We start from the raw sequence: 25,948 nt of genomic DNA, 5'->3' as shown, positions 1-25,948 counted from the left end.
TCCAGGTAGCACATGTCATTGAACCCAAAGGCAAGGGCCATGCCGAGCCACTATTCTACAAGATTTCAAGGCACAATTGCTCAGGAACCGGCCCATTTCCTCGCGCTTGGAGTTCGGCTTAAGGGTGAGACTAGTGTGGTCTCTCAAGGGCACCGACCTGCTGAACCTGCCTCCCCAAACCCTTCCTAGACCCTCCCCAGTGCTCCGGCTTGAAGGAAAGAACCAGCCTCTAGAAACTCACAATATTTGGACACATGGTTTAATTTCTTTGCTCACAATACAAAGAATGTTCTAGCTTGGTGCCCTTTCTAAGCGGGTTCATACAGGAATCCAGCAAATGGGGCCTCGTATTACACATTTTCAGCAAGCCCAACCCAAGCCCAACCCTTTTCCTATGGGAACATTTGGAAATAATATAGGTTACCGCAAAAGAGACCCAGGGTGCAGAGGCGGCATTATTAAGAGGTCGTCAAATGTCTCAGATATCACCCCTATGCACCCCAATGTTGTTGATGGAATGGTGGGCCTCAATATGCCGGGAGCCTTTTACTGGCAAATCCCAGGCATGTTCAGCATTCAATTGTAATGGGAGCAACCCTGGCATTTAGCCTTAGCCTGCTGTGACTGGCTGCACCCTGGTACACTGAGCAGACCCTGCACATGACCGCAGCAAATATGGTGTTTTTACTTTCCTGGGCGTCACTGGTAGGTTGGTGTGAGACGAAGGGATTATGACGGGCATCATGTATTCTGGCACTATGTTTAGAATAGTCTGTTCTTTTCGACTGGCATTTATGTTGGCTGCTTGCGCTGGGGTATAGTGCTTCAAAAGGCTGATAAAGGCATGTGTGTGTCTGGAGCAATTAGGAAAACCTTTCTACCAGAAATGTCTTCCAGAGAGGGGTCATTTCCAATGTACAGAGGTGATGGTTTGAGAGTACACCAGGTGATGGAGGAGTTGTAGAATGGGAAAAATACTGGGCGGAGTAACTGTGGAATAGGCATAAACAGGATATATAGGGCCCAGTGCCCAGGCCGCTGAAAGTAATGAGGCTCTTGGGTGCACTTGCAGACCAGGGAGTATTGATTGATTTCTCGTACTCCAGGGAGTATTGATTTATTTCTCGTACTCCTCCTCGTGCTGTTGCTAAAACGTTTAGCCAATATATTTCGAATAAATGTTTTACAATTCCGTTTAGATGCGACTTCAAGCAATGCCGTTTTTACAAAGTGATTCACAATTAATTCCTGCTCTTTTGTAAGTGCATTCAGATGAAGGGCTGAGTGGGTCCCACCAGGATTCAAGCCACTGATGGCAGTTTCCACGCAGATCCCAGAATGAAGTGTTCAACTTGCTGAGCTACCTCCCAAGCAACCTTTTCGGGCCCTCCTCCCGGCACCCTCCTCCACCTCTCCTTGTCTAGGGTTTGCAGGCTCGTTTACTCCATAATATGAAATAGGGGTATCCGTAACAAATGTATTAGCCGATGGGCATTTCCATTCACTCCCATTCTGTCCCATTCAGATAGTCGCCCGCCTCTTTCGGCACACTTTCTCCTACTGCATTAAACTTGACACACAAAGACGGCCATCAAAGTCCTGGCTGTTTAACACATCAACATTAACCGAGGGCTAAGCTTTCCTCTTTAACCCTATCTCACACTCCCACATCAGCTGCTAAGCAGGCCCAAAGCATGGCCTTTATCCAATCCTGGGCTCTTCCCTATAGATAACATACTCCTAAGTTTCTCTGTCGAGCCAATAGAAAGAGGACTGACTTTTTAACAGGGTACCTCTGTCTGCCATCTACACCACAGGTTTAGCACCTTCCTCTCCCACTGAACCACTAATGAACCCCACCCCCATTTTCTCTTACCGAGCCACATGCAGCAAGGCTGCCAATAGTAGATGGGCACTATACAAGACCACGCGCATTACATTGCTGCTAGATTACTCGAGTTGGGTTCTGCAATCGCCATTTTGATTGCAGGCTCCACCAGAAATCGAACTATTAAGTTACCGGCAGATGGCTTCATCCTAAACCAAATCACCCCTGCTGTGCAGGAAGGAGGGTAGTGATGGAATACTACACTCTGGCATACAATAAAAACGCACTGGCAAAGCCACCAACCTTGCTTTTCCTAAAGGTAACTCGCTGTACTGCACAGACAGCCTCCCATGTTCCAGGCTGAGAGGCCAGCAGGGCATCGTTAATGGCTGAAGGAGCAGTGCTCTGTCAGAGGAATGCAGCATCCGGACACTTCCCTGACCTCATCCACCTGCCATGAATTTCAGTGTCTGCTGATTGTAGCATGACATCACCCATGCATCTATAATCATATCCTTGTCACACGTTACTGCGTTAGGCATAACTAATGATTAAACTAAAGCATGTATTTACACACAATTGCACAGCCACTATTGACAGCGTTAATGTGCCACTATGAGTCGGAATGAATTGTGGTGTAAAATCGCAGACTAAAATACAAAAGTATATAGCCTCACTAGGTTGCGGTAAGGCGCCAACTGTGCGACAAAACTAATTGGGGCACCCGAGTCACCCATGACCCCAAACTTATTGCAACACTAAGCACCACCTAGAAACCAAAAATGATTGTGGCACTGAAGCGCCGCCTATGAGAAGAAACTAATTGTGGAGATAAAGAACCAGCTATGAACAGAAAATATTTGTGTCGCTAAGCAGCCATTTATGGGCAAAAACTAATTCTTGTGCTAACGCACCATGTATGAGCCGAAACTAATGTTGGCACGTACGCATGACCAATGAGCCAAAATGAAGTATGTTGCTAAATTACCATCTACCAGCTTAGGTTAAACCTGTGATTACTGTGATAAGACCGAGGTAGAAAAGACCGAATCTCAAAAGACAGATTATTTTTCTCCCCCTTTGACCGCCTATATATGCAGGGGAGACCACCCCCCGGATCCCCCTTACCCCTCCACATTTTTTATTAACTTTACCTCCCCCACATATATATGCATTCAAATTGGGCATACCAAATTCGGTTTTTTGAGATTCGGTCTTTTCTACCTCTGTCTTTTTGGGTGTTTTCCTATGGACAGCCTCAAACCACCTCTGTTCATGGCCTGTGGCTAAAGTGAGTGGTCACATTGCATGGGCCTATTTGGCCATGGCCCAACACCCGCAAGCCATGTGCTGCAGCCTTTGGCTATCACAAACCCACTGGGCAAGGATAGTGGCCACTTTGGGTCATGCCTCGGTCACTCCAAATCAACCTACGCTCGCCACTGAACATTGGCTGTGGCTACGTCTAGTGACCGTCCCAGGCACCCACGAGCCACCCAATGTGGCCACTTTACTCTATTGCAGATCTACTGGCCAAGAGTATCCCAACAAACTAGGCCCGAGAGAGAGAGCTAGCCTGTGGGCTTCGAACTGCGTCAAAAGCCTGGCGACGAAAGCACGCTTTTAGAACCAACTTCTCTGAAAGTGTGCCACAAATTGGGCGTTCAGGCTTTAGGTCAGGTCCGACAATGCCCTCATGAGAAAGTAAATGGGAGACAAACGTTTTGACACCCCCAATAACATTGCCTCCCCTCTTGTCAAGACCTCAAAGTTTTCAAAAGAAAGTCAGCCTGATCTATTCTTTTGGGAAAGGTTTGTAAAAACAGCACCGAAGTTCTAGGCATCTGAAAAAGTGTGCTTCCTAAGTGAAGTACAACTTAACCATAGGGTTGTGGTTATAGCCAAATGTTGTGTGTGTTCCGGTTTAATCAATGTTAAAATACTCCCTAACAAGATTGTTAAAACTAACAATAACACATGAAAATATTAACAATAATGGCTTAGTTTGTATACTGCACTCATACCTGTGTCTGGCATATATTCCTCGCCCCCCGAATAGAAGCTATCTTGCGATGCAACGAAATGATCCTCCAAACTGTCTGCACCTCTGAAGCAGGAAAATACGAGTTGGCTGACGCCGCCAATTCTAGGGCCTGCGTGCGTCCTACAGATTGCAGTCATATCTCAAAGGAAGGCGCCTCTGCCAGTGCGGCCTCGAGGCATGGGAACCCTGCACCACGAGACTCCTTCTAACCCTCTTCCCTCGTGGCCCAGCAGACCCCATGCTGCAGGTCCCAGTGGGGCCTCGCAAAAACACTTACTATTTCACACTCACGGCAGAGCATTTATATGGAACGTTTTTTTTTTTTTTTTTTTATTAGTGATGGTTTTTGGAGTAAACATTGCTTCCCACAAGACCCTAATAAGTTTCAGTGTTTCGGAGATCGTAGCTGTAATGGGTTTATTGTTCTTGTGTAAATCCCCCCCAATACCCCAGATAGCTAGCCAAATCTGTGCCTAATACAAGACAAGGGAAATGTGCCCGACAATAAAGTTGCACCCTGTCAAAGTGGACAAATCATTCTTGAACGCCAAAGATGCATATCGAAATAACTGTAGCTTGGCAGATGTGTGGTCAAGTTGCTGTTTTGTCTCAAATCCCAGCTTCACCACTTAACTAATGTGTGTATTCTTGGACAAATCACGTTATTCTCACTGTGCCTTGTCTGCCAAAAAGATCCACTACAAGTGATTTACAGGCCGATTTATGGAATCAACGTGTGCCGAAAAACGGCGCACGCGTGCGAAAACGTGCGATTCGCAGTGAAATAGCGAAAATCGCAGTGCAAGTGCGATTATCGCGGTGCAAGTGCGATTATCGCACAGAAAACATTGCACATCTATTCATGGAAGTCCGTGCACGGGCGAAATGTGGGATGTGCGCTGAAAAAGTGCGCGGCGCACGCTGGCGCACAGGTCATCGAACGCCGTGCGATAAGGCCACAGCGAATTCGCACATAGCGCGGCGCACATAACAAAAGTAGGAGTAACACGGGGCGTCACACGCAGAATGGGGAACAACTCGTGAAAATGTGGGCGTCATGGGGGAAGTACAGGAGGCAAGTGCGCAGAACGCCCACACGCTCGCCTACAACACGTATTCATGGAATCGAATAGGGAAAAACAGCGCATGGCCAAAGACGCGCACAGGCCCATACATGTCCGCCACACGAAAGCAGGCGGTAGCGTCCCTGCGCAGGAAAAAAATGTGCGCCAAAGTCCTAAACGCGCGAGAAGGCCCACACGCGATCAGCCCTGGGGGAGTGTGTGCGTGTATTTCAGGGGTGCGTGTGAAGTTCCACACGCGATTGGCCTGGGCGCGTGTATTTCAGGGGCTCCCGGGTGTTTACACACGCGATCGGGCCTGGGGGAGCGGGGTACGTGTATTCCAGGGGCTCGCGGGTGTTTACACACGCGATCGGGCCTGGGGGAGCGTGTGTGTGTATTTCAGGGGTGTGCGTGAAGTTCCACACGCGATTGGGCTGCGTGTGGGTATTTCAGGGGCTCGCGGGTGTTTTCACACGCTATCGGGCCTGGGGGAGCGGGGTACGTGTATTCCAGGGGCTCGTGGGTGTTTACACACGTGATCGGGCCTGGGGGAGCGTGTGCGTGTATTTCAGGGGTGCGCGTGAAGTTCCACACGTGATTGGGCTGCGTGCGGGTATTCCAGGGGCTCGCGGGTGTTTTCACACGCGATCGGGCCTGGGGGAGCGTGTGCGTGTATTCCAGGGGTTCGTGTGAAGTTTTTCACGCGATCGGGCCTGGGGGGGAGCGGGGTACCACTCACCGTCTGCCTTGCGTGTAGAAGAACGCGTAGCCAACACCCGCTGTGAAGTAATAGCGTGTGAACCCCAACGGATGGAAAACACACGCACCGCACGAAAAGCACGTACAGAGCAGTGTAAAGGCACGCGGGATCTCCAAGCCCTGCCAGGGCAACGCCCGTGCGCGAAATGCCGCAGACGCGCTTACGCTGTAAGGGCCTTTGGTCCAATTAAATCGCGTACGTGTGCTGACGCGCTAAGGCCCTTTCCTCGAATTTCACGCTGACGTGCAGGATTTTCACGTGCCAAATCACTCCGTATCAAGCTGGCCACGCGAAAACACACGGAAGACCACGCTCCTGCCCAGAAGGCCGAATCACTGCCCCCCAGTGCCTCGAGCAGCCTCCCACGTGCCATCTGCTGCTGCCTGCCTGCCTGCCTGCTGCCACCGTGGCCTGCCATTTGGTGCCTGCACATCAGCCATCTGCAGGGGTCCAGTTGCTGTGTCCACCCCTGCTGGAACAGAAGACTCCCGACTCGGATAACATCGCTCCACAGCCCAGCCCCAGGACCCAGTTGCCCACCCACTCCTGCCCCTGGGGTTGCCATGTCGGGCACATCAACATCTGGCACCAGTGGCAACCCCCGGCCAGAGGGGCACCAGCTTCACTGCCACCGAAGTTGGTGTCCTGGTGGAGCAAGTCCTGGGGCAGTATGATGCCCTCTTCAGATCGTCCCGCGCCAACAAGGAAGGACGGGAGAGGATCTGGGCCGACTGTGTGGTTGCCATCAACGCGGAGGGGGTGGCAACCCGCACCATCCAGAAGGTCAAGAAGCGCTGGGAGGACTTGAGGTCCAGGACCCTCATAAAGGCCTGGCGCCTCGTGGAGGGGGGCCGGGGCCGCATGAGTTCCATCCAGATGAGGGTCCTGGAACGCGTACACCCAAAGCTCCACGCCCAGGTCCTTGAGAGGGAGACCCGTCTGGAGTTGAGCGGTAAGTGGCCAAGCATTGCTGTGTGAGACAGGGCATGTTGCAGTGTGCTGGTTGTCTGATACTTGCCTGCATGTGTGACATAGGCCATGTACACATGTATGTGTGCAGGGACATCATGGTAATGCATGTGCGACCAGTAATGTGTGAACTGCACGGTTGTTGCATGTGTTTAAATGCAACATGGGGAGCCCTATGCAGATTGCACACATGAGAGCATGGCAGTCTCTGTTCCTGGACATGGGTGGGGGTGAGGGATGGGTGCTGATGCCAGGTACATATATGGTATCCATGTCTGTGTGCCTGACCTGCGTGTCTGTGACTTGTGAATGCCATGGATGCATGACACATGTCTGTGACGATTTACAGATTCACTGATGCAGCCTAGTCATCCTTGTATGTACTGTGATTGGGGTGTACGGGGCCAGATGGATGTGACTGAGGTGAAGTGTGTGCATGTGATAGGCATGACCCATGATGCATGTGAGTACCATTACATTGTATGTTTCGAGAGTCCATTGGACATGTATGGAAATGTCCATGGCATGCACCATGACTGTCACTGTGTGTGTTTTGCCTGGACTGACACATGTCTTGTGGAGTGACATGATGGAAGTGTACTTTGACAGTGGCACTCATCTGCTATTGCTTCCTGTCTAGGGGACCATTGTACAGTACCCTGATGCTTGTGTTCTATTTCTCCCTCTACGCAGCGGCTAGTGAAGAAGAGGGCGGAGACGGTACTGTGGAGCAAGGCGGCGGGGATGCCCCCACGGCTGCAGCGGAAGGGGTGGGTGAGCCCCCACAGGGGCCTGCTACGGCGGTAGACGGTGAGGAGCCATCCAGGTTGGTGGTTTCCACAGAGGAGGAGGCTGCCACTGAGGCGCACATGGGGCCTGGTGGGGGCATCCCTGCTGGTGCAAGTGGTGCAGTCCAGGGGCAGGGGGCAGCACAGGTCACCGTGGAGGGGCCTGTGCATGCCACTGGCCCTGACCCTGTGGGTGCACCACCATGCACCAGCAGGGATGCCCCGTCCCAGGCCCGTCCGCAGTTAGAGGGGATGTCCATGTCATCTGACTCCCCTCCACCTGCGGACGAGGGGACCCCTGGCCGTATGGAGAAGGTCCTGATTGGGGTCGCGATGCGCACGGCTGTGATTCGTGATGCCGTGCGTGCTTCGCAGGAGGAGCACGCACGTCATCACGAAGAGCACCGTGCCGACGTGGCCCAATTGGGAGTCCATGTTCGGGGGGTTTCCTGCATGTGTCGGCCAATCTGGTGGCCCTCTCCTCCTCTGTGGAGACTATACGCCAGTCGTTCTCCTTGTCGTCTTCCGGCCCAGATGCCACCAGGGCCCCCTGTGGACCTGCCCTGACCAATGCAGCCAGCTCGGTGGGGATCCCATCCCTGCCACAGTCGGGAGTCAGAGGTCCAGCAGGGGTGGACACCACAGCAAGTGAACCCCAGCAGATGGAGGATGTGACGGCATCATCGGGCAGGGCACGTGCACGACGGCGTCGGTGGTTTCCATCAGCCTGGATGCCGTCGTGCAGGCACAGGCAGTTGCGTCGGAGGCAGCAGCAGGCTCAACGTGAGAGGCATCATGGCTCGGGGCCATCAACATCAGGGGTGCAGGCATCGGCCGGAGGGCAGGAGAACCCTGGAATGGGAGTGGCTCCCGTGTGGGAGCGGTTGTGCCAGCAGATAGGTGCGGAGCGGCAGCGGGCAGAGGAGGAACGGCTCACAATGGTCAGGGCGGAGGACTCCATGCGGAGGGCGCCGAGGCGGGCTGAGTGCCTCGAGGGTCTTCGCAGGGAGTTGGAGCTGGACACTGCATTATCCCTGCGGGACCTCGGGGCCAGGGAACATGCCCGCCTCCAAGCCATTGAACAGGAGTTTGATGATGCCCTGGCCCATGACAACAACTAGTGAGCCGTCGGACTAGCCCGCTGCCTTTGTATATAGTTATATAGTTAGTGTTAGGTTTCCTTTAATTTATTTTTTTATTTGGTTGCGATTGGACAATGCGCCACATTTTTGTATATAGTTCAGTTTTTAGTTAGTTGTCATAGTTAGGTTTCATTTGGTTGGGCTCATGGACCCGGGATTATCTTGTAAATAGTTCTTCAATGGATTTTTTTATTTTTTGGATTTTTTTCATGGACATTCATCTTCTTTTGGTTGTTTTGCTTTGTGGTTTTTCTCATTTCATTTCCATTCAAGTTGATTTTCAATACATTTTTATTTTCATCCTTCAATGTGTCGTATCATCTCATTGCTTTCATGCATGTCATGTTGGGTGTTTTAACATTCACTTGCAGCCATTGTGTGTGACAGACATGTGTTCATTTGCATTATTTACATTGGGTGTGTAACATGTAATTGCCTTTGATATGTGGGTGGATGTGATAGTTGGTTGGGTCTTTTGGCAGGGGAGGATGGCCATTACGGACATGATTGGGGATTGTTGGGACCCAGGTGCAGGGGGGCATGGATGGGACATGGGCGAGGGCCTGGTGGAGGGTGCCCCTGCACTGCGGGGGGTGGAGGTGGTGGGGAACATGAGTTGGACATGGGTGGGGGCCTGCTGGCAGGTGCCCCACAGTGCTGGGGGTGGTGGGGAACATGAGTTGGACATGGGTGGGGGCCTGCTGGCAGGTGCCCCACAGTGCTGTGGGGTGGGGGTGGTGGGGAACATGAGTTGGACATGGGTGGGGGCCTGCTGGCAAGTGCCCCACAGTACTGGGGGGTGGGGAACATGAGTTGGACATGGGTGGGGGCCTGCTGGCAGGTGCCCCACAGTGCTGGGGGGTGGGGGTGGTGGGGAACATGAGTTGGACATGGGTGGGGGCCTGCTGGCAGGTGCCCCACAGTGCTGGGGGTGGGGGGGAACATGAGTTGGACATGGGTGGGGGCCTGCTGGCAGGTGCCCCGCAATGCTGGGGGTGGGGGTGGTGGGAGACATGGGTGGGGGCCTGGTGGAGGGTGCCCCTGCACTGCTGGGGGGTGGGGGTGGTGAGGAACATGAGTTGGACATGGGTGGGGGCCTGCTTGCAGGTGCCCCACAGTGCTGGGGGGTGGGGAACATGAGTTGGACATGGGTGGGGGCCTGCTGGCAGGTGCCCCGCAATGATGGGGGTGGGGGTGGTGGGAGACATGGGTGGGGGCCTGGTGGAGGGTGCCCCTGCACTGCTGGGGGGTGGGGGTGGTGGGGAACATGAGTTGGACATGGGTGGGGGCCTGCTGGCAGGTGCCCCGCAATTCTGGGGGTGGGGGTGCAAGGGGACATGAGTTGGTGATCATTAGTGCAAGGAGACATGTGCCTTTGCTGGGGGGCATGCCCATGTTGGGTGGGCTGCCTGCGGGACATGACCAGGGATGCAGGGTAGTCCCCTGTGGTGTGGGCTGCCTGCAGGGGCCGTGGAGGGTGTACAGGGAACACCTGGGAGGACCCACACTGGCAAATCACATGTAGGACTCCCCGGCACCCCTGAAATACACGTACCCTGCTGAAAACGCGTGTAAAACTTTCCGCGCACCTCTGAAATACACGCACACGCTCCCCTAGGCCAATCGCGTGTGGAACTTCTCGCGCACCCCTGAAATACACGCGCCCAGGGCAATCGCGTGTGGAACTTCTCGCGCACCTCTGAAATACACGCGCCCAGGCCAATCGCGTGTGGAACTTCTCGCGCACCCCTGAAATACACGCACCCAGGCCATTCGCGTGTGGAACTTCCCGCGCACCCCTGAAATACACGCGCCCAGGACAATCGCGTGTGGAACTTCTCGCGCACCCCTGAAATACACGCACACGCTCCCCCAGGCCCGATCGCGTGTGAAACCACCCGCGAGTCCCTGTAATACACGCGCCCAGCCCAATCGCTTGTGGAACTTCCCGCGCACCCCTGAAATACACGCGCCCAGGCCAATCGCGTGTGGAACTTCCCGCGCACCCCTGAAATACACGCACCCAGGCCAATCGCGTGTGGAACTTCCCGCGCACCCCTGGAATACACGCACCCAGGCCATTCGCATGTAGAACTTCTCGCGCACCCCTGGAATACATGCACCCAGGCCATTCGCGTGTAGGACTTCTCGTGCACCCCTGAAGCACACGCTCCCCCTGGACCGATCGCGTGTGAATCTTCTCGCGCTCGCGTGTTCCCGACACCCGTAATACGCGTTCCCCGCTTTTGCCAGTCCGGTAAACTGGTACAGTGTTGGCGCAGCCCTTTGCGATGGTTTTGCGATCTCGATGGCTTTTCCTTGCGCGAGGGCGTTCTTGGGGGCGTAACTGGCGCTGCTGCAGGGTCGCTGAGCCACTCTGCGCCACGTCTGCTTTTGGAGGCGAGAATCCATGAATACGCTGTGAGCGGGAATTGGTTTTATCGCACGCGGCTGGCGCAGACATTCGCACGGGCACGCTGTGCGCCAGCCGCGTGCGACACTTTTGGGAGGAATTACATGAATCGGCCTGTTTGTTTTCTGTCTGCTACCCAAAAAAAGCTCTCTCGTGCAGTGATCGTGTCAGCAAGCATTCATATTTATAGGAGTGTAACCTTTATCGTGTTGTTTACTTGTAATTTAGCATGCCATTATCCCCTTGAATTTCAAAGACGCATGCCAGGTCCCCTTTGTCATTGTGTGTGCGGTCACTGTACTCTTAATACTTAGGCTAATTAGTCCCACGCATCTTTTACACCACATTGGCCCTGCAAATCCTAGAATGGGCCCTGCATCTACCTTTTGACCTAGCCCCCATCCTAGTGCTTTAGAGGGCAAGCAGCCGCGTGTTTAGAGGAAGAGAACGGAGGATGTGGGCTAGACTAGACAATGTCAATTCAAGATAATGACCGTGGACATCCGCCGCCGGGCTTGGCAGAGGGGCCTTGCCATTGGCTGGTGTGGGGGCAGGGACGCTCTCTCGACTGGCATGGCGTTTGACAATCCAGGTGCATCCGTTGGCTCACTTGCCAAAATGTGCGAGCGCCAAGCGGGGAGTTTTGCAGAGGCAATGCAGGTGTCCTCTAAAAGACTTGCTCTGATCCATGGAGATGTTGCAGCGAGCTCGAGGCCCTCTGCTGCAGCTCAGTTGGGATCTACGGCATTGCATTGGAAGAATTTGATGTATATCACATACTTGTACAGAACCTTATTAACGTGTGCTCAGTAAACAGAAAATGTGGGCGTCCACGTAAATTGTGACCCCTGCCTGCCAGTAACCCCAAACACCGTTCCGTCCAACCACCGAGGTCCATTCCATTCCCTGCCACTTTCTCCTGCTCGATTGCCTTGTGCATTGAGCTCCTATTTGGTGGCTCGTTCCTGCTGCGTTTTGCAAACCGAATATCTTTAAGACGCTTTTTATTGGTAGGAGCGAATGGTACGCGTTTTTGATGCCGACCATCCCACTCCACGTGAACGAGACGTGGTAGGTTCAACCCACATATGGGCAGAGGTGAATGAGCAGGGTTTGGATTCATTTACCTGCACGGGCTATCGCCATGACTCTTTGCAATCAGTTGTGCTGGTGAGCTGCCGCATTTCTCACACATGCACCCACGGCCCGCACTGTACAGATCCCCGCCGCCCGCCTTGCTCTGCGGAGCTTCAGAATCTGACTGGAGGTTTCTCTCGCGCGCTTCCCACCCCCAGGAGCGCGGCTTCCCCGGGCTGCAGGTGTGCAGCGGCCTCGCGCCAGCGGCGTGCCGCGCGAGATCCGGAAGCAGCTCCTCACACAAGCTCTGGAGGGAGGAAGAAGCCGCCTGGGCAGGGACCCCGCAGCCCCGGCACTGCAGTGAGTAGCACTATTCCCTGCTGCGCGTCTCTGGTGGGTATTATTCACTCAGCTGCGCATTATTTACTGACGCGCTCGGCAGCCACCGCGACAGGACGCAGAGGACTCTCCTCCGCGCGCGCAGCTGAGTATAGGCGCGAAGCGAGAGCCGGCGCCGCCGACGTGACTAGGGAGCTGATTGCTGCGAGGTAAGGACTGCGTGACACGGGGCGTGCGCAGGGTCGGCGAGTGGCGCGTGCGTGCGTGTGTGTGAGAGCGCGCTGAAGCGAACCAATATTTATGAATGAGAGACCGGGCGGCCGTGCACATGACGCCCAAGAGGGAAGGGCAGTTTAGGGACTGACTGAGCTAAGGACGGGGATTCGAAGGGTGTGTGGCCGAGTGACGAGGGGTGGACAGCAGTAACAGGAGAGCCGGCTGGCTGCAGTCCCCAAGTTGGAATTCTGTGGCAGGGTCGACTTAGCTTGTCATCCTTCTGAGATGTGTACATCTAGCCATACCACCGGTTATTCTAGCGCTTAGAAGCTGGACGCAGCGCTATGAAAGAACACATTAGTATAAGGGCAATAAGAGGGCTGGGATACTGGGAAAGAGATCGAGTGCATGGAATGGAGGACTAACGAGATCGACAGGGCAGAAAGAGTGCGAGGCAGGGAGTCTGCAAGAAATGTGCGATTGTGAGAGATTGCGTGAGGGACGGAGGCTGTGAAGGGGAGGTGGGGTCTGCAAGGGAACATTCACGATTGAGGGATTTCCGTAAGAGGAGATGTGTGAAAAGGGGAAGGGCTCATTTATTAGGGCGACAACAGGAGAATGTAGACGAGATGTTTCGCCACTGTGCGTGGGGGGAGGAGGTGCGAGAGAAATATGTAAAGGGGGGTGAAAGAATGTGTGAGGAGTGGAGACTGCGCGAATGTGTGTGGGATATTCCACGAAAACGAACGGGTTTGTCTTTTGTGTAGAGCTGGGAAATGTATTTGCCAGGCATTGCCGTAACGGTACTAACTGGCCGTTAATGGTTAAGCAGCTTGAAAATGATGCACATACCTGGGCTTTTGATAGCAGCGTCTAACAACGGAGCATTTACTGCAGGAGAAATATTGAGTCTAAAAGTTAATGAAACAATGAAGACAAATTCACAAAAAGACAAGTTTCGCTGGCAGTACACCTTCTTACACCTGAGGGCTGTCGCTGGCAATCAGTTGTTGCTTAGCAATGGAATCCATAATTTTTGTTAAATATTCATTTAATATCATGATATATAACAGTATCAATTTTATATCAACATGTGTAACATACAATATGCAAAAATACGCTATAAACACAGTGTACAAGAGGGTTTCATTTAAAAAAAAAAAAATCGGTGTACAACCAAAGGTGATGTAGGATTGAAATCTAAGAAAGTCGACTCCAGCTGCTTGAGTTTCGGCTTTATTGGTCTTGATTCTGAGAGACAGCCCAGCCTTCCTCAGGACGAGATGCATAATGAAGGCACCACCTTATTTTCTCAACTTGTCGGTGGACTTGTGGTAATGAGCCTCTGTGTTCCCAGTCTCGTAAGGGTAGCTCTGCACATGATTCTCACAGTAGCCTTGCACCAGCTTCTTAGGGCCCGCCTGCGAGAGCACGCCCCAGCCTTGAACGACTTTGAGAATCTTCAAATCTAAATCCCAATGCTTCCTGTTATGTCCTCGGGGGTCTCCAAGCTATTCCACCTATGCAGTAAGGCTGCTGTGGGTCGCAGAGCGCCAGTAAGGACCCTTGGGTGCACTGTTATCACTGATCACTGTGGTTTGGCTTCCTTTTGGCATTTCATAATTTTGTGCATACGGGCATTCAGGATGGACTCTAAAGTTGTGCACCCTATATTGTTCTTTTTTGTTCTGTTCATATTCCTCCCGAAAGGCCGACACCAGCTCCCTCTCACCAGTTTCCCTTCTGAATTTGTGGAGCAGCTTTAAGGGGGCAAACATGCTATAATACAATACACATACACATACAGTTGTCGCCATCTCTTTTCTGCTCCCCCCGCTTTCTTCCCCCCCCTCTCTCCTCTTGACCTAAAACCCATAGAACCGTCTTCATTGTGCTGTAAGCGCTATGCCAAAGAATAAACATGAGATTGTTGCCGACTTCCCTCTCTTGCTTCCTCCTCCCCTCCCTCAAACCCACTCGTCCGGCTTCTTCATTCTCTCGCCTATTTCCATCTCAATTCTTTGAAACTGCCCCAGGATGGTATAAGTTCCAAAACAAGCAATGAGCATAACATTTATTGAGGGCTTTTGCATTGCATGCAAGAAAAAAGGTTTAATGGCTTGCAAGCGATGGGTAGTGTTATGGTATATTGTGACAGCTCACTTGTGCATTAGTGTGTAAATGTGCATTCTCTGTACAGCTCCACAGGCTACAGTATGCTGTGTCATTATACATTGTTGGCCATATGTAGAATGCCTTAAGGACTGATATTTGGATCTTTGGACAACAGGTTTTTTTTTTATCTTGCTGCATTTCAAAGAGCGATGTTGTATAAGGTTGGCTCCTAAAGGATTGCTCTTGTGTTTACCCCCTCTTTCCCTTTGTTTTCTGGGTTAGTGTCTGTTGCAACTGACCAGATTAGACCTCGAACAACTCACAGACTTGATCAACCATCCCCCTTCACGACGGGTCCCTGGAACCCAGACAAGGAGGTCTATGGAATTACTAACAGAGGAGTTAATCAATTGGAAGAGCAGGGCAAACATGCACCACCATCAACACCAGCTGTAGATAGAAAGAACAGCCGTTAGACAGAGGGACAGGCAACCTGAAGTAGACTGATCAAGGAAGAAAGTGGCTAACCTCTTAAGTAAAGGTGAACTGTCTGTGGGGCGTTGGACCATCAGGGTTTTGACGGTGGGAATGGAGACCAGTGGTTCCTCCAAGACTGTGAAGGATATCAGAACAGGAGCTTGGTATCAGATGGGAAACGGGAGAGAATCAAGATATGAGTAGGTCTAGAGCAAGGCTTACCAAAAGAGTTGGGGTAGCAGGATTCTGAAGATGAACAAGTTCCAACAATAAAGAAAGGTAACAACATTTGTAGGAGGATAAGGGTGGTTAGTAGGGACCTAACTTCCGAAGGCACGAGGATACCTGATCAGCCGCAGAGGTATATCAGTAACTGGAAAGCATCTCTAGTTGTGCACAGAGCAGTCTGGTAAGTAACAAGGTGGTCGGAAGGTTGAGGCAAGAGAATATCCAATCCAAACAAAGAAGCAATCCTGAAACAAGCGTGGTTTCCAAATCGTAGGCAAAGGCAGTCCAGCAAACAAAGAGTAGTTCAGAGACGAAATGCAGAGCCGGGTCAGAAAGCAAGGAATCGATGGAAACAGGAACAGCAAAAGTCAGGAACGCAACTTCAATCAGAAGTGTTATTTTCAAATTGAACGCAGTGTTAAATCTGAAAGGAGAGGCGACGCACGCAATGTTCTACTGTGTCATGTGGGAGCGTGCGCAGCCGTTCCCCTTGGCAACCATGTACACAGGTGCGTGACGTCAGAGGTGTAACGGCCTCCAACGTTGCCATGGCAGCTTCCAACGCCGGAGGAATGGTGTAATGTTAGAGCTTGGATGACGGATCGCCATAGAAGAGCGATTAGACGCCCTAAATCGTGTGAGCCAGACAACTGGTGGAATCCTAACAGGGTCCTCTATGCTCCCCTCTTTCCCACTGTGCATCATTTAGAGTGCACACTCGCCTCACATTGTCCTGTTGTCTTCACCGAGTTCATGAGTAAGTGCTGTTGAACCTCTGGGGCTATTTCTGCTCTGCCCTTTCAGCAGCTGTCTATTTTAGCTCATCAGTACAATTGGGAAAATCAGCCAAACGTTCATACCATAATCCCTAACTCTGTCCCAAAAGGATTAGAGGCCATGCCCCCGCTGGGTGATGCAAGCTTGTGCCCCTCTCTACCCTACCTTCCACCCCCGACCGACAAAGTGCCCTTTTGGCATGATTTCTTCAATATGAGGTGGTGTTTGGCATAAGATGGTCACACCTGAGCATGTGAGACTCTATATATGCTGGTGGCAATACCAGGCATAAGGCTTTATGTAGCATAGGATGGCAATGCTGGTAAATTTTAGGCTGCGCTTAGCATATGATGAGAACACCAGGACACATGAGGCTGTACCTTGTATATGATGCCTATACCATTTATATGAGAAATTAATAAAATAGGACTATACCTGACATTTGAGGCAGTAACTGGCCTACGATCACATTCACTGGCAATAGGAGGCTGTAGGCATATGACGGCACTGCCGCTGGCCTATGCTGATTTTTGGACGTTCCCTGTCATAGCTGCGAAATCTCAAGTTGACAACTACTGTCCAGCTATAATAAGTCACCCGCCACCTCAGTTCTACACATGCACATAGCACACCATTTCTTACTCACCAAGTCGGTCATCACTAGGACAGAGCAATGGCTAGCGGTGAGTGTGAATTTTGAACCCTGATATGACTCCACCGTTTGATAGATCAAGCCAAATTATAGTTGGCAATGAAAATAGCCAATTGCTTGCTTTGATATAGATTTATTTTGTTTATTAATGTTATATCCTTATTTAAAAATATTATATCTGGGATGCCACTTCTTGTGATGTCATCAGCATCTAAGGTCATGTGATTTCACCTCCTGTTACGTCTCTAGGGACATAGGTCATGTTGTTTCACTTCCTGTGTTATAGGGCGTGTGAGGCCACTTCCCCTGACATTTTGCTGAATTGGCATAACTAGATGCCGAAGAGTCCAGCTAAGGAGAAGTATATAAAGGGGGAGGGGACACAGGGTTGATACTACACTAAAGCAATTCCAGGGCGCTGCTTTAGTCTCCAGATACAAGAGACCTCTCAGACGGTGTGCTGCCCCCTACTTTTACCTCTAGGGCTTCTGCGCCTAATGGGCAGGGCAAGTGGGATGATGGGTTTCGTCGCGGTTCATTATGTGGTCACACCCAACTCGAGTTCCTTTTCCCACAATGAATGTGGCGCAGAATAAAGCACTTTGGTTTTGATTCAGGTTCTATTTGGTGATGCCTCCAACCTGTCTCGCACCCAACCCCAACAAGTACCCAGTGCCACAATGGAATAGGAACCAGGCCAGTGTGTAATCAGAATATATTTATTAATTAATATATTTAGCCAAATATCACAAATAGATTAACCTCAGCCACCAATGTTGTGGCAACACAAGAACAAAATGACTTCCGTAAATGTACCAACATAGAGATATCCTATCACAATCAATTCCTTTTAAATCACCCACCAATACAAGAAAAGAACAATTCAACACAGACAATGATTTCAAACAGGGTTATGCTTTTCTCGCAGCAACCCTCACCCTCCAAACATCAATTAGACTTGACTCCTCTGAATGGAAGGCACTGGCAGAGAGTGGGAACACAATGGGAAAATCGGATTTGGGGTCTTACTCACAGAAACAATATGAAAGAAAGGAAAGCAATGGAATTTCGTTTTGCCACACCTAAACAGAACAGGCAGGGCTTTGGGGTTTTAGTCAGCACACAATGGGAAATCAGTTTTTGGGATATTTAGCACAGCTGCAATGTGAAAGAATAGAAAGAAATGGGAAATTCGTTTTGCCAAACGTACAAACAGGTGGGGCTTATGGGGCTTTGGTCGGAGCACAATGGATACAAAGGGCCAATTTCGTTTTGCACCATCCACATGCAAAGGTACTGCCAGGCTTCACACTTCTGATTTAAAATGAAGGGGATCAATGGGGAATTTCAGGGTTTGAGATTCATTCTTTTGGCAGTTTTGTGTCTATACCAGTTCAAAACACACTGGGAAAAGATTGTTGGTTTCGAATGCCAACAATACAGATCCAGTGAATTCAATAGGGGAATTAATTGATTTACTTTGACAAATATGCTAGGGATCTACACAGACAAACATGATATTTTCAAAGGGGAAATAACTAAAACAATTGTGGAAGAATAAAGGGCATACACACTCTATGGCATTGGGGTAGTTCTACTTAAAGGAAAGGCCTGCAACTGGGCATCAGGGCACTGCTGGGAAAGCAAGGGGGTCAGTCAAGTGTCTCCTCTCTTTCCTCCAAATGGTCCCAGTCAGCTTCTATGTCTTCTGTCTCCACTGCAAGTTTTGGGCCTGTTTGCTGGGATGTTTGTTGCCAAATTTCGGCAGCAGGTCGCCTCTCGGAATTATTGGAATAACTCCAGTTCTGATGCAAACTGGCTTATTTATAGGGAACATGACATCACTAGCTTGTCATGATTCTCACGAAAGGGATTGGTTGATGATCACTACCCACCTCCCACCTGTGTGCTGATAGGACAAAGGGATGGGGGAGTGCTTTGGGATAGCTGTGGGAGGAGAAAGCTTCATCATCTCACTTTGACAGGTGGGCTCGGCATGCTTTAGGACATAGAAATCTCACAACATGGCAAGTACCCTAAATTTCCAAATCTTTACATGTATGAATATATTTATAAGAACTACATTTTAAAGCAAATCAGATGAGGCTAGTCTGGAGTCTGCATGTCCGTCCTATGCAGAGCTACAGTTTTTCTTCATTTGCTCAGGAGCCATATCAGTGAAACATATGCCACTTTAGAGTCGTCATATTAATTATTACCTGCATGCTTTTGCCAACTTTCACATCTCTTAGAATAAAGGGAAAGCCCAAATCACATGTTCATTAATAACTTTAGTTGTGTTTATCCCACCAAAACTGTTTTAGCATTGTTAGAAAGTGGTGACTGTCACCTTTAATAAAAGCCTGGACGGACCATTGTGACATGTACGCTTCCCCATTTATGTGATTATATGTATTTCTCTCATTTAAGCAAACTGCAGTTTCATATTCTCTGTCTCTCTGGCCCCCACCCTAGCTCTCCCTGTTTCGTTTCTCTTCAGGCATGTGACCTAAGGAGAGCTGCCTGATAGCCACACTAATGGACTTTTTATGAGACTTGTGACCTGGAGGTCAGACATGACTTTATCTTGTCTCCACCGCATTTCTGATCTAAAAAGTATTCCTGCTTGTATTTTTATGGAAGGGCAATGATGGATGAAGACAACCAGGCCTGAATCTCCAGTGCAACAGGGGGAGATCCTGGAGGTTAGTTTCAAGTTTGGAGAAATGACCATCCATGGACCCTGCAGTAAACAGCCTTTAAACTTGCACATAATTGTAACTTTACATAGCATCTTGTAAGGCTTTTCACAGTTTCAACATACATGTGCGTTACTTTGAAATTGTCCATGTGGTTGAGCTTGTTATAGACCAAAACCATGTGCACACTTTGAAAGTCTGGCAAGCATTTCACTGAGCATATTGTCAATCTAGATGAGGGAACAACTAAAATGACATTCTTTTATTTATTACACATGTAATGTTTTGTTTCTCTTTAGCTGCCTGGAGCACAATTCTGGTATCCCATTTAAGATACTGTACACTGCGGTTTCTTTATATGTCTGTGCAACTCTCCATAGATTGTCAGCCACAAGTCTTCCTTTTCCTTCCTGAAATGCATTGCGCACATCTCAGCACTTTTGGATTTAGGCCAACTTTCTTTCCTTTATGATTTGGCTTCAATAGGCCTAATGTCAGACCTAATTTCTGTGCTGGCCTTATATTTCGGTGAGCATGCACAAATAACTCTGGCCTCTTTATTTCTGGCATCCGGGGGCAATATTTCACCCCACAGGCCTGCTGCTTTGGCTGTGTTGTTGGCATGTGGCATCAAATGGTAGGCCAGAGCTTTAGGGACCTGTATGTCGTGGCACAGGAGATATTGCAACTGGATAGGGAGAACTGCAGGAATCCTGCACTACGACTTGTTCTCCGCATGGTGAGGACAGGTGCTCGTCCTCCCTTTCACTTCAGCCAGGTTTCCAGTATTTTATGAGGAAAAGATCTTAGACCTTGTCCTTCTCCCTCCCGCATAAAAACCCATACTAAGCTTGTGTGCATTAGCGAAGGGTAAATGCAAGGCTGTTGTTACATTTTTGCCCCCCTAATAGCCTCCTGTTGGATGCTGAGAGGAGAGCGGTGGAAATCACAAAAGTAAACCTGGCTTGGATCGGCACCTGTTTCCTTTCACTTCCGGCTGCTGCTGTTGTGGCCTTTGACACGGGGGAATAATCAAGGTAATGCCATGAGTCCCAAAGCTGAACACAGGGTATCTGCTAAACTCCTGGTGACCTTTAAAAGGCTGTCCCTGTTAGACCAACACTAAAGGGTGCACGTCTGACTATATATTCTTTCGTTTAGAGAGACTCATCAAGCATTCTAAAATGCTAGGGACGTGTATTAGTTACTGGAGCTACTGTTGTGAACTTTTAGCGGTAGCTCTTTTTAGATGACCAGCGGGGAAGATCTCAGGACATAACTCCAAGATGATTCTGTTGCAAGAAACTGACGTCACGCCTGAAGTCCAGAAAAACCTTCAGAGCAAAATCATACTTGATTGAAAGACGACTGGCCTTCTCATGATCTCCAATGCATGAACATTTTTTAAGGGTAACCTAGTTTGGGGCCCAGGGCACCCCTACCCTACCAATAATTCATTCTGGGGTGGCATGCACTTGTTTGTAGCCAGTCGCGTTTGCACATCACCCACCTATGCCGCCTAGAACTGGTTCCAGTGAGTGGCTTTTAAGGTGTAAATGCAGGGCCTGAAGTGTGTTTCAAGGGTGGGGCTGACCCTGTGCACCCATCTGTGTTCGAAGACCTTGGCCGTGAAGCCAGCGGTGTGGCCTGCACTCCTATGCCCACTTTTTTTTTTTTTTAAATGTATTTTATTTTATAACGACCACACAGTGCAACAGAACATAAATAGAACACATCAAGCCACAACAAAGGCCAAACAACAGATATGAAAAAGAAAAGAAAGAAAAAACAGGACAGAATTAACTTAACAATCCCCTTCCCTCCCCCCTATGAGCCTGCAGGGTGTCCACCATCATTGTCCGTTCCGTGTGGTGGGGTTCCGTCGCTCTCAGATCCAGCCGAGGTCGACCCCGTACTAAACAGTTCAGCCAATAGCACCTTCCATGCCGTGAGGGAGCTCACCTCTTCCTCCCCTCCCGCCCTGCTGGCCTCCCACCATGCTGTCGTCTCGGCGGCAGCCCATTTCTGGAGGTCACGCCACCATACCTCCACCCGTGGCCTCTGACAATTCTTCCATCCCATGGCTATTCTGCGTTTGGCAAGTGTATAAGCCAAATCTTTAAGCTTCTCCACGTGCCGAAGCTTGCGCGCCCTGGGGTACCCTCCAAGCAAACAGGCCCAGGCCGAATCTATCTTAAGTACAATGCCCCTCCCTGCCAGCTTCTGCGCCACTTCACTCCAGTAGGTCGCAATCACAGGGCAGGCCTAGAACATGTGAATCATATCAGCGTTCTCTGTGTTACACTTGGGACACGCCTGGCGCCCAGCGTCTCGAAATCTGGAAATTCTCAGGGGGGTCATGTATGCCCTATGCGTGATATATAGTTGTATCTGTTTAAACCGGGCATTCCTCGATACCTTTTTGTGGTACCCCAGGGCGCGCTCCCACTGCCCATCCGCCATCGGGGCCCCCATCTCTGTTTCCCATTCCAACCTCAGGTACCCCAAATCCTTCCCAACCTTTGCCATCAGCATCTCGTACAGCCTGGAGACCTCATGCCCGCCCTCGGATGCGTCATACATAATCTCCAGCGTCGCATCCGGCTCGTCAGCCAATACAGTCTCGGGCCAAGTGCTCCGGACCTCCCTGACCACTCTGTGGAACGTCATGTATTGCCCCGCATGCAGCCCCGCCCCCGCCTCTAGATCTGCGAACTCCGCCAAGGCCCCATCCTGCCAAATGTCCCCCAAAGTGACCAGCCCCACTGACTCCCAGTATGTTCGCAGGATGGCCCTAAGCTGTCCGTCTTCCCCTGCCAAGGCCACTAGCGGCAGCTGCGGCATGCACGGCAGGGGATCCCCCATCATCCGGCAGGCTCTTCGCCACATGTTCCTGCCCAACGCTAGCATTTTAGGACGCCCCCTCATCCATGTGCTGGATACCCAAATAATCTCTCGCAGGTAGAAGGGGGAGCAGTCCTTTCCCAACAGTCTATGTTCCGGGGTTTCGTCGTCCGAAAGCCACTTGGCCACGTACTGCAGCTGCGCTGCCACGTAGTAGGCCTCAAAGTTCGGCAGCCTCACGCCGCCTTTCTCATAAGCCTTCTGCAATTTCCACAATGCGACCCTGTTACGCGTGCCCTGCCATAAGAAATCTCTACATACCCTATGTAGTCTAGCAAAAAACCCCTTGGGTATCATGTATGGAATGTTATTGAAATAATGCAGCAGCCTAGGTAGCACGACCATCTTAAGCATAGCACCCCGGCCCATCATCGCTAAGGGTAGTTTCTCCCAAAACCTCATGCACTTCTCGATCCTCCCCACTGCCAATTCAGTATTGTGCCTATGTTCCTCCCCGGTCGTGTGATATACGTCTATGCCAAGGTACCGAAAGGTGCTTGTCGCCCATGGGATTCGCAATACTGGCAACCTCTCAGCCGGTATCCCCACATAGCCGCCCAGCGGGAACAGGGTGGATTTCCGAGGGTTGACCGCTATACCAGAAAGCCAAGCAAACCTCTCCATCACCTCCAAGACATATTGCAAGTTCTCTTCAGGGTATTGGAGGTACAACAGCATATCGTCGGCATACAGGGATATCAGATGGCTCTCCCCCCCCACCTCTATGCCCACCGGGTCATACTGTTGCCGGAGGTAAATTGCCAAGGGCTCAAGGGCCAGGATGTACAACATTGGGGACCAAGGACATCCCTGCCTGGTGCCTCTACCTAACTGCCACCTATCCGACACTACTGCCCCCGTACGAACTCTGGCTAGAGGCGCGCTATATAATAATTCAGCCCACCTCCTGTACCCTGGCCCCATTCCGAAGTGATCCAGTGCCGCCAACAGCCACGGCCAACGAACAGAGTCGAACGCCTTGACCGCATCCAGCGCCACTATCGCCATTTCGCCGCCTTTGTTACATCCCCATTCGACCACTCTGTGTAGGCGTCTATGGTTGTGGGTAATGTTCCTGTCCGGGACATAGCCCGTCTGGTCAGGGTGAATCAGCTTGCCTATCACTCTCCTCATTCTAGCCGCCAAGACAGCTGTTAGGATCTTGCTGTCCTGGTTCAGCATTGACAAGGGTCGATAGGAGCCGCAACCGTGTCCCGGTGTATTGTGCTTGGGGAGTGGCACTATGACCGCTTCCCTGAGTGATTCTGGTAGCTGTCCCAGCTCAAACGCCTCATTAAACATGTCCAGCATGGGTGGGAGTACCTCCTCCCCATACGCCTTATAAAACTCGCTGGGGAACCCGTCCGCCCCCGGGGCCTTGCAAGTGGGCAGCTGTCGCACTATTTCTCTGAGCTCTTCCAGAGTGATCGGAGCATCCATCTCCTCTCGCTCTTCATCGCTGATTCTGGGCAGGCCTATATCCCCGAGTACTTCATCTATCTCCTCTCGGCTCCCCCCTTCCCGATCTTCATACAATGTTTGGTAGTATTCTGCGAATGCCCCATTTACCCCTTCTTGCGTATCGATCTCCGCACCCCCTTCGGTGATGACCGATCGGATCGGAGCCCTAGGGGTTTCGCTCTTATATAGCCAAGCGAGGAGCCTGCCTGTCTTGTCCCCACCCGCATGCAACCTCTCAATGTACTTCGTATAATTCAGGTTACAAAGTCTGTCCCAATGCCCAGAGCACCGCTGCTGCAGCTCAGTAACTACTTCCATATCGGTCCCACCCTTCTCCAATTCTTTTTCCAGCTCGATCTCGGCCTCTCGCAGGTCGGTCAGGATTCCGCCCATTAATCCCTTGGACTTCGCGATAGCAACTCCCCTCATCACCACCTTAAAAGCCTCCCACAAAGTACCAGCCGATTTGACACTCCCTGTGTTCGACTCAAAATACGCGACTATCTCCTCCCTCATGTCCTCCTTGAATACCGGATCCCGTAGCGCTTCCGCCCGAAGGCGCCATGTTGGAATCCGTGCACGTGGGGTGCGCAGCCGCCAATGCATGATTAGGGGCGAGTGGTCCGAGAGGACCCTCGCCCTGTAGTCAATCTGTTCACACTCCGTAAGAATGTCTGGAGTGGCAAAAAAGTAGTCGAGCCTCGTGTGCAGTTGGTGCGGAGCCGAATAGTGCGAATACTGCCTCCCACCCGGGTGTCTCGCTCTCCACACGTCTACCAGGCCTAGATCCGCTAGCAGCGACTGCAACACCTTGGCCGCTGGGCTGGGCCTAACCATTTTGTCATCCGACCTGTCCTCCCTGGGGTTAAGCACACAATTAAAGTCTCCACCCCAGATTACTGTGCTCCCCATCCCTTCACCGAGTCTCGCGCACAGTGTCTTGAAGTAAGTCGCTGTGTCCTGGTTGGGCGCATAAGTGTTTATGATACAGACAACTCTACCTTCCACAATCCCCCGAACCATGGCCAGCCGCCCGTCCGACTCCACAACCTCCCCCAAGAGCTTGAACGGGACATGTGGTGCAACCCAAACCAGCACACCCCTGGCATACGCAGAGAATGTGGATCCAACCACTGTCCCCCTCCATTTTCTTCCTATGCCCACTTAATAGTGGATTCCTTTAGTTAGTAATGGATTTGAGTCCCAAAAATTTAAGAATTATATGCACTACAATTCTTTTTCATGTAGTTAGCTTTAATTCACAATATAGTGAGGTAAATAAAACTCTGTTCATGCAGGTGCCTATAGGGGTGGCCAATGCATTTCGGAATACTACTTCCTTCATCAGGGCCTAGTAAGGGTCATCATAACAAAAATACAGCATAATGACATCACCATTGTAAAACAACATTGAGATCAAACAGTATTGACCCGCATTGTATATATCAATTTCGCGCATAATATTAGTATGTCACATGGATTCCAGCATTATTTACACCATTTTTTGTCCATTACATAAGTGTATGTCACAGAGCAGAGAAAACAGCCATACATAATCATGCATTATGTATAAGGTAAGAAATATATACATACGGATAAATTGCAGGAAAACGCAGCAATTACAAGTTGTGAATCACCATTGGAAAAAAGAAAGAAGAAAAAAGCAATATGAACGGAAATGAATCATTACTCTAAAAAAGAAGAACGTTTCCATGATCGTTACAAGCTTATTGCAATAAAAACTGACCTGGTTTCCCTTTTATTGAAACGGTGCATGAAAAGAGCTGACTGGAGAATCTCCCTGCGCGATGTCTTGTGTACGTGCATAAAACTAGCACTCATCAGAACGCTCTGTAAATATATGTGTATGACAGCTGTTAGCCTATAGAATATTCGGGCTAAACAAAAGAACTTGACAGGAATGCTCATTCATACCTTTCCTCTTCGGAACGATCACAAGACTGAGTGAGACCGCGAGGACGCGCGTTACTTTGC

The 25,948-nt window shown here is 50.6% G+C and overlaps 1 protein-coding gene across 5 annotated transcripts in view; it reads left to right on the top strand.

Moving 5' to 3' along the window:
* Positions 1 to 25,948, top strand: part of LOC138448032 (death-associated protein kinase 2-like) — a 709,206-nt gene that overhangs the window by 331,011 nt on the left and 352,247 nt on the right. For 2 of the 5 annotated variants that reach the window (XM_069604578.1, XM_069604572.1), the window contains exon 1: positions 12,127 to 12,445. The exons of 2 other annotated variants lie outside the window; for them this stretch is intronic. The gene's annotated coding sequence lies outside the window, so the exon portion shown is untranslated. Of the gene's footprint in view, positions 1 to 12,126; positions 12,446 to 12,531; positions 12,634 to 25,948 lie in introns of those variants that run through there. One more of the 5 variants, XM_069604581.1, reaches the window with a different exon arrangement.

Source organism: Ambystoma mexicanum, chromosome 1p (assembly GCF_040938575.1).
Source record: "Ambystoma mexicanum isolate Mex_15411 chromosome 1p, UKY_AmexF1_1, whole genome shotgun sequence".
In the NCBI taxonomy this organism is placed as follows: Eukaryota; Metazoa; Chordata; class Amphibia; order Caudata; family Ambystomatidae; genus Ambystoma; species Ambystoma mexicanum.
The sequence above is the reverse complement of the archived record's forward strand: the minus strand, read 5'-3'. Positions and strand labels throughout refer to the sequence as shown.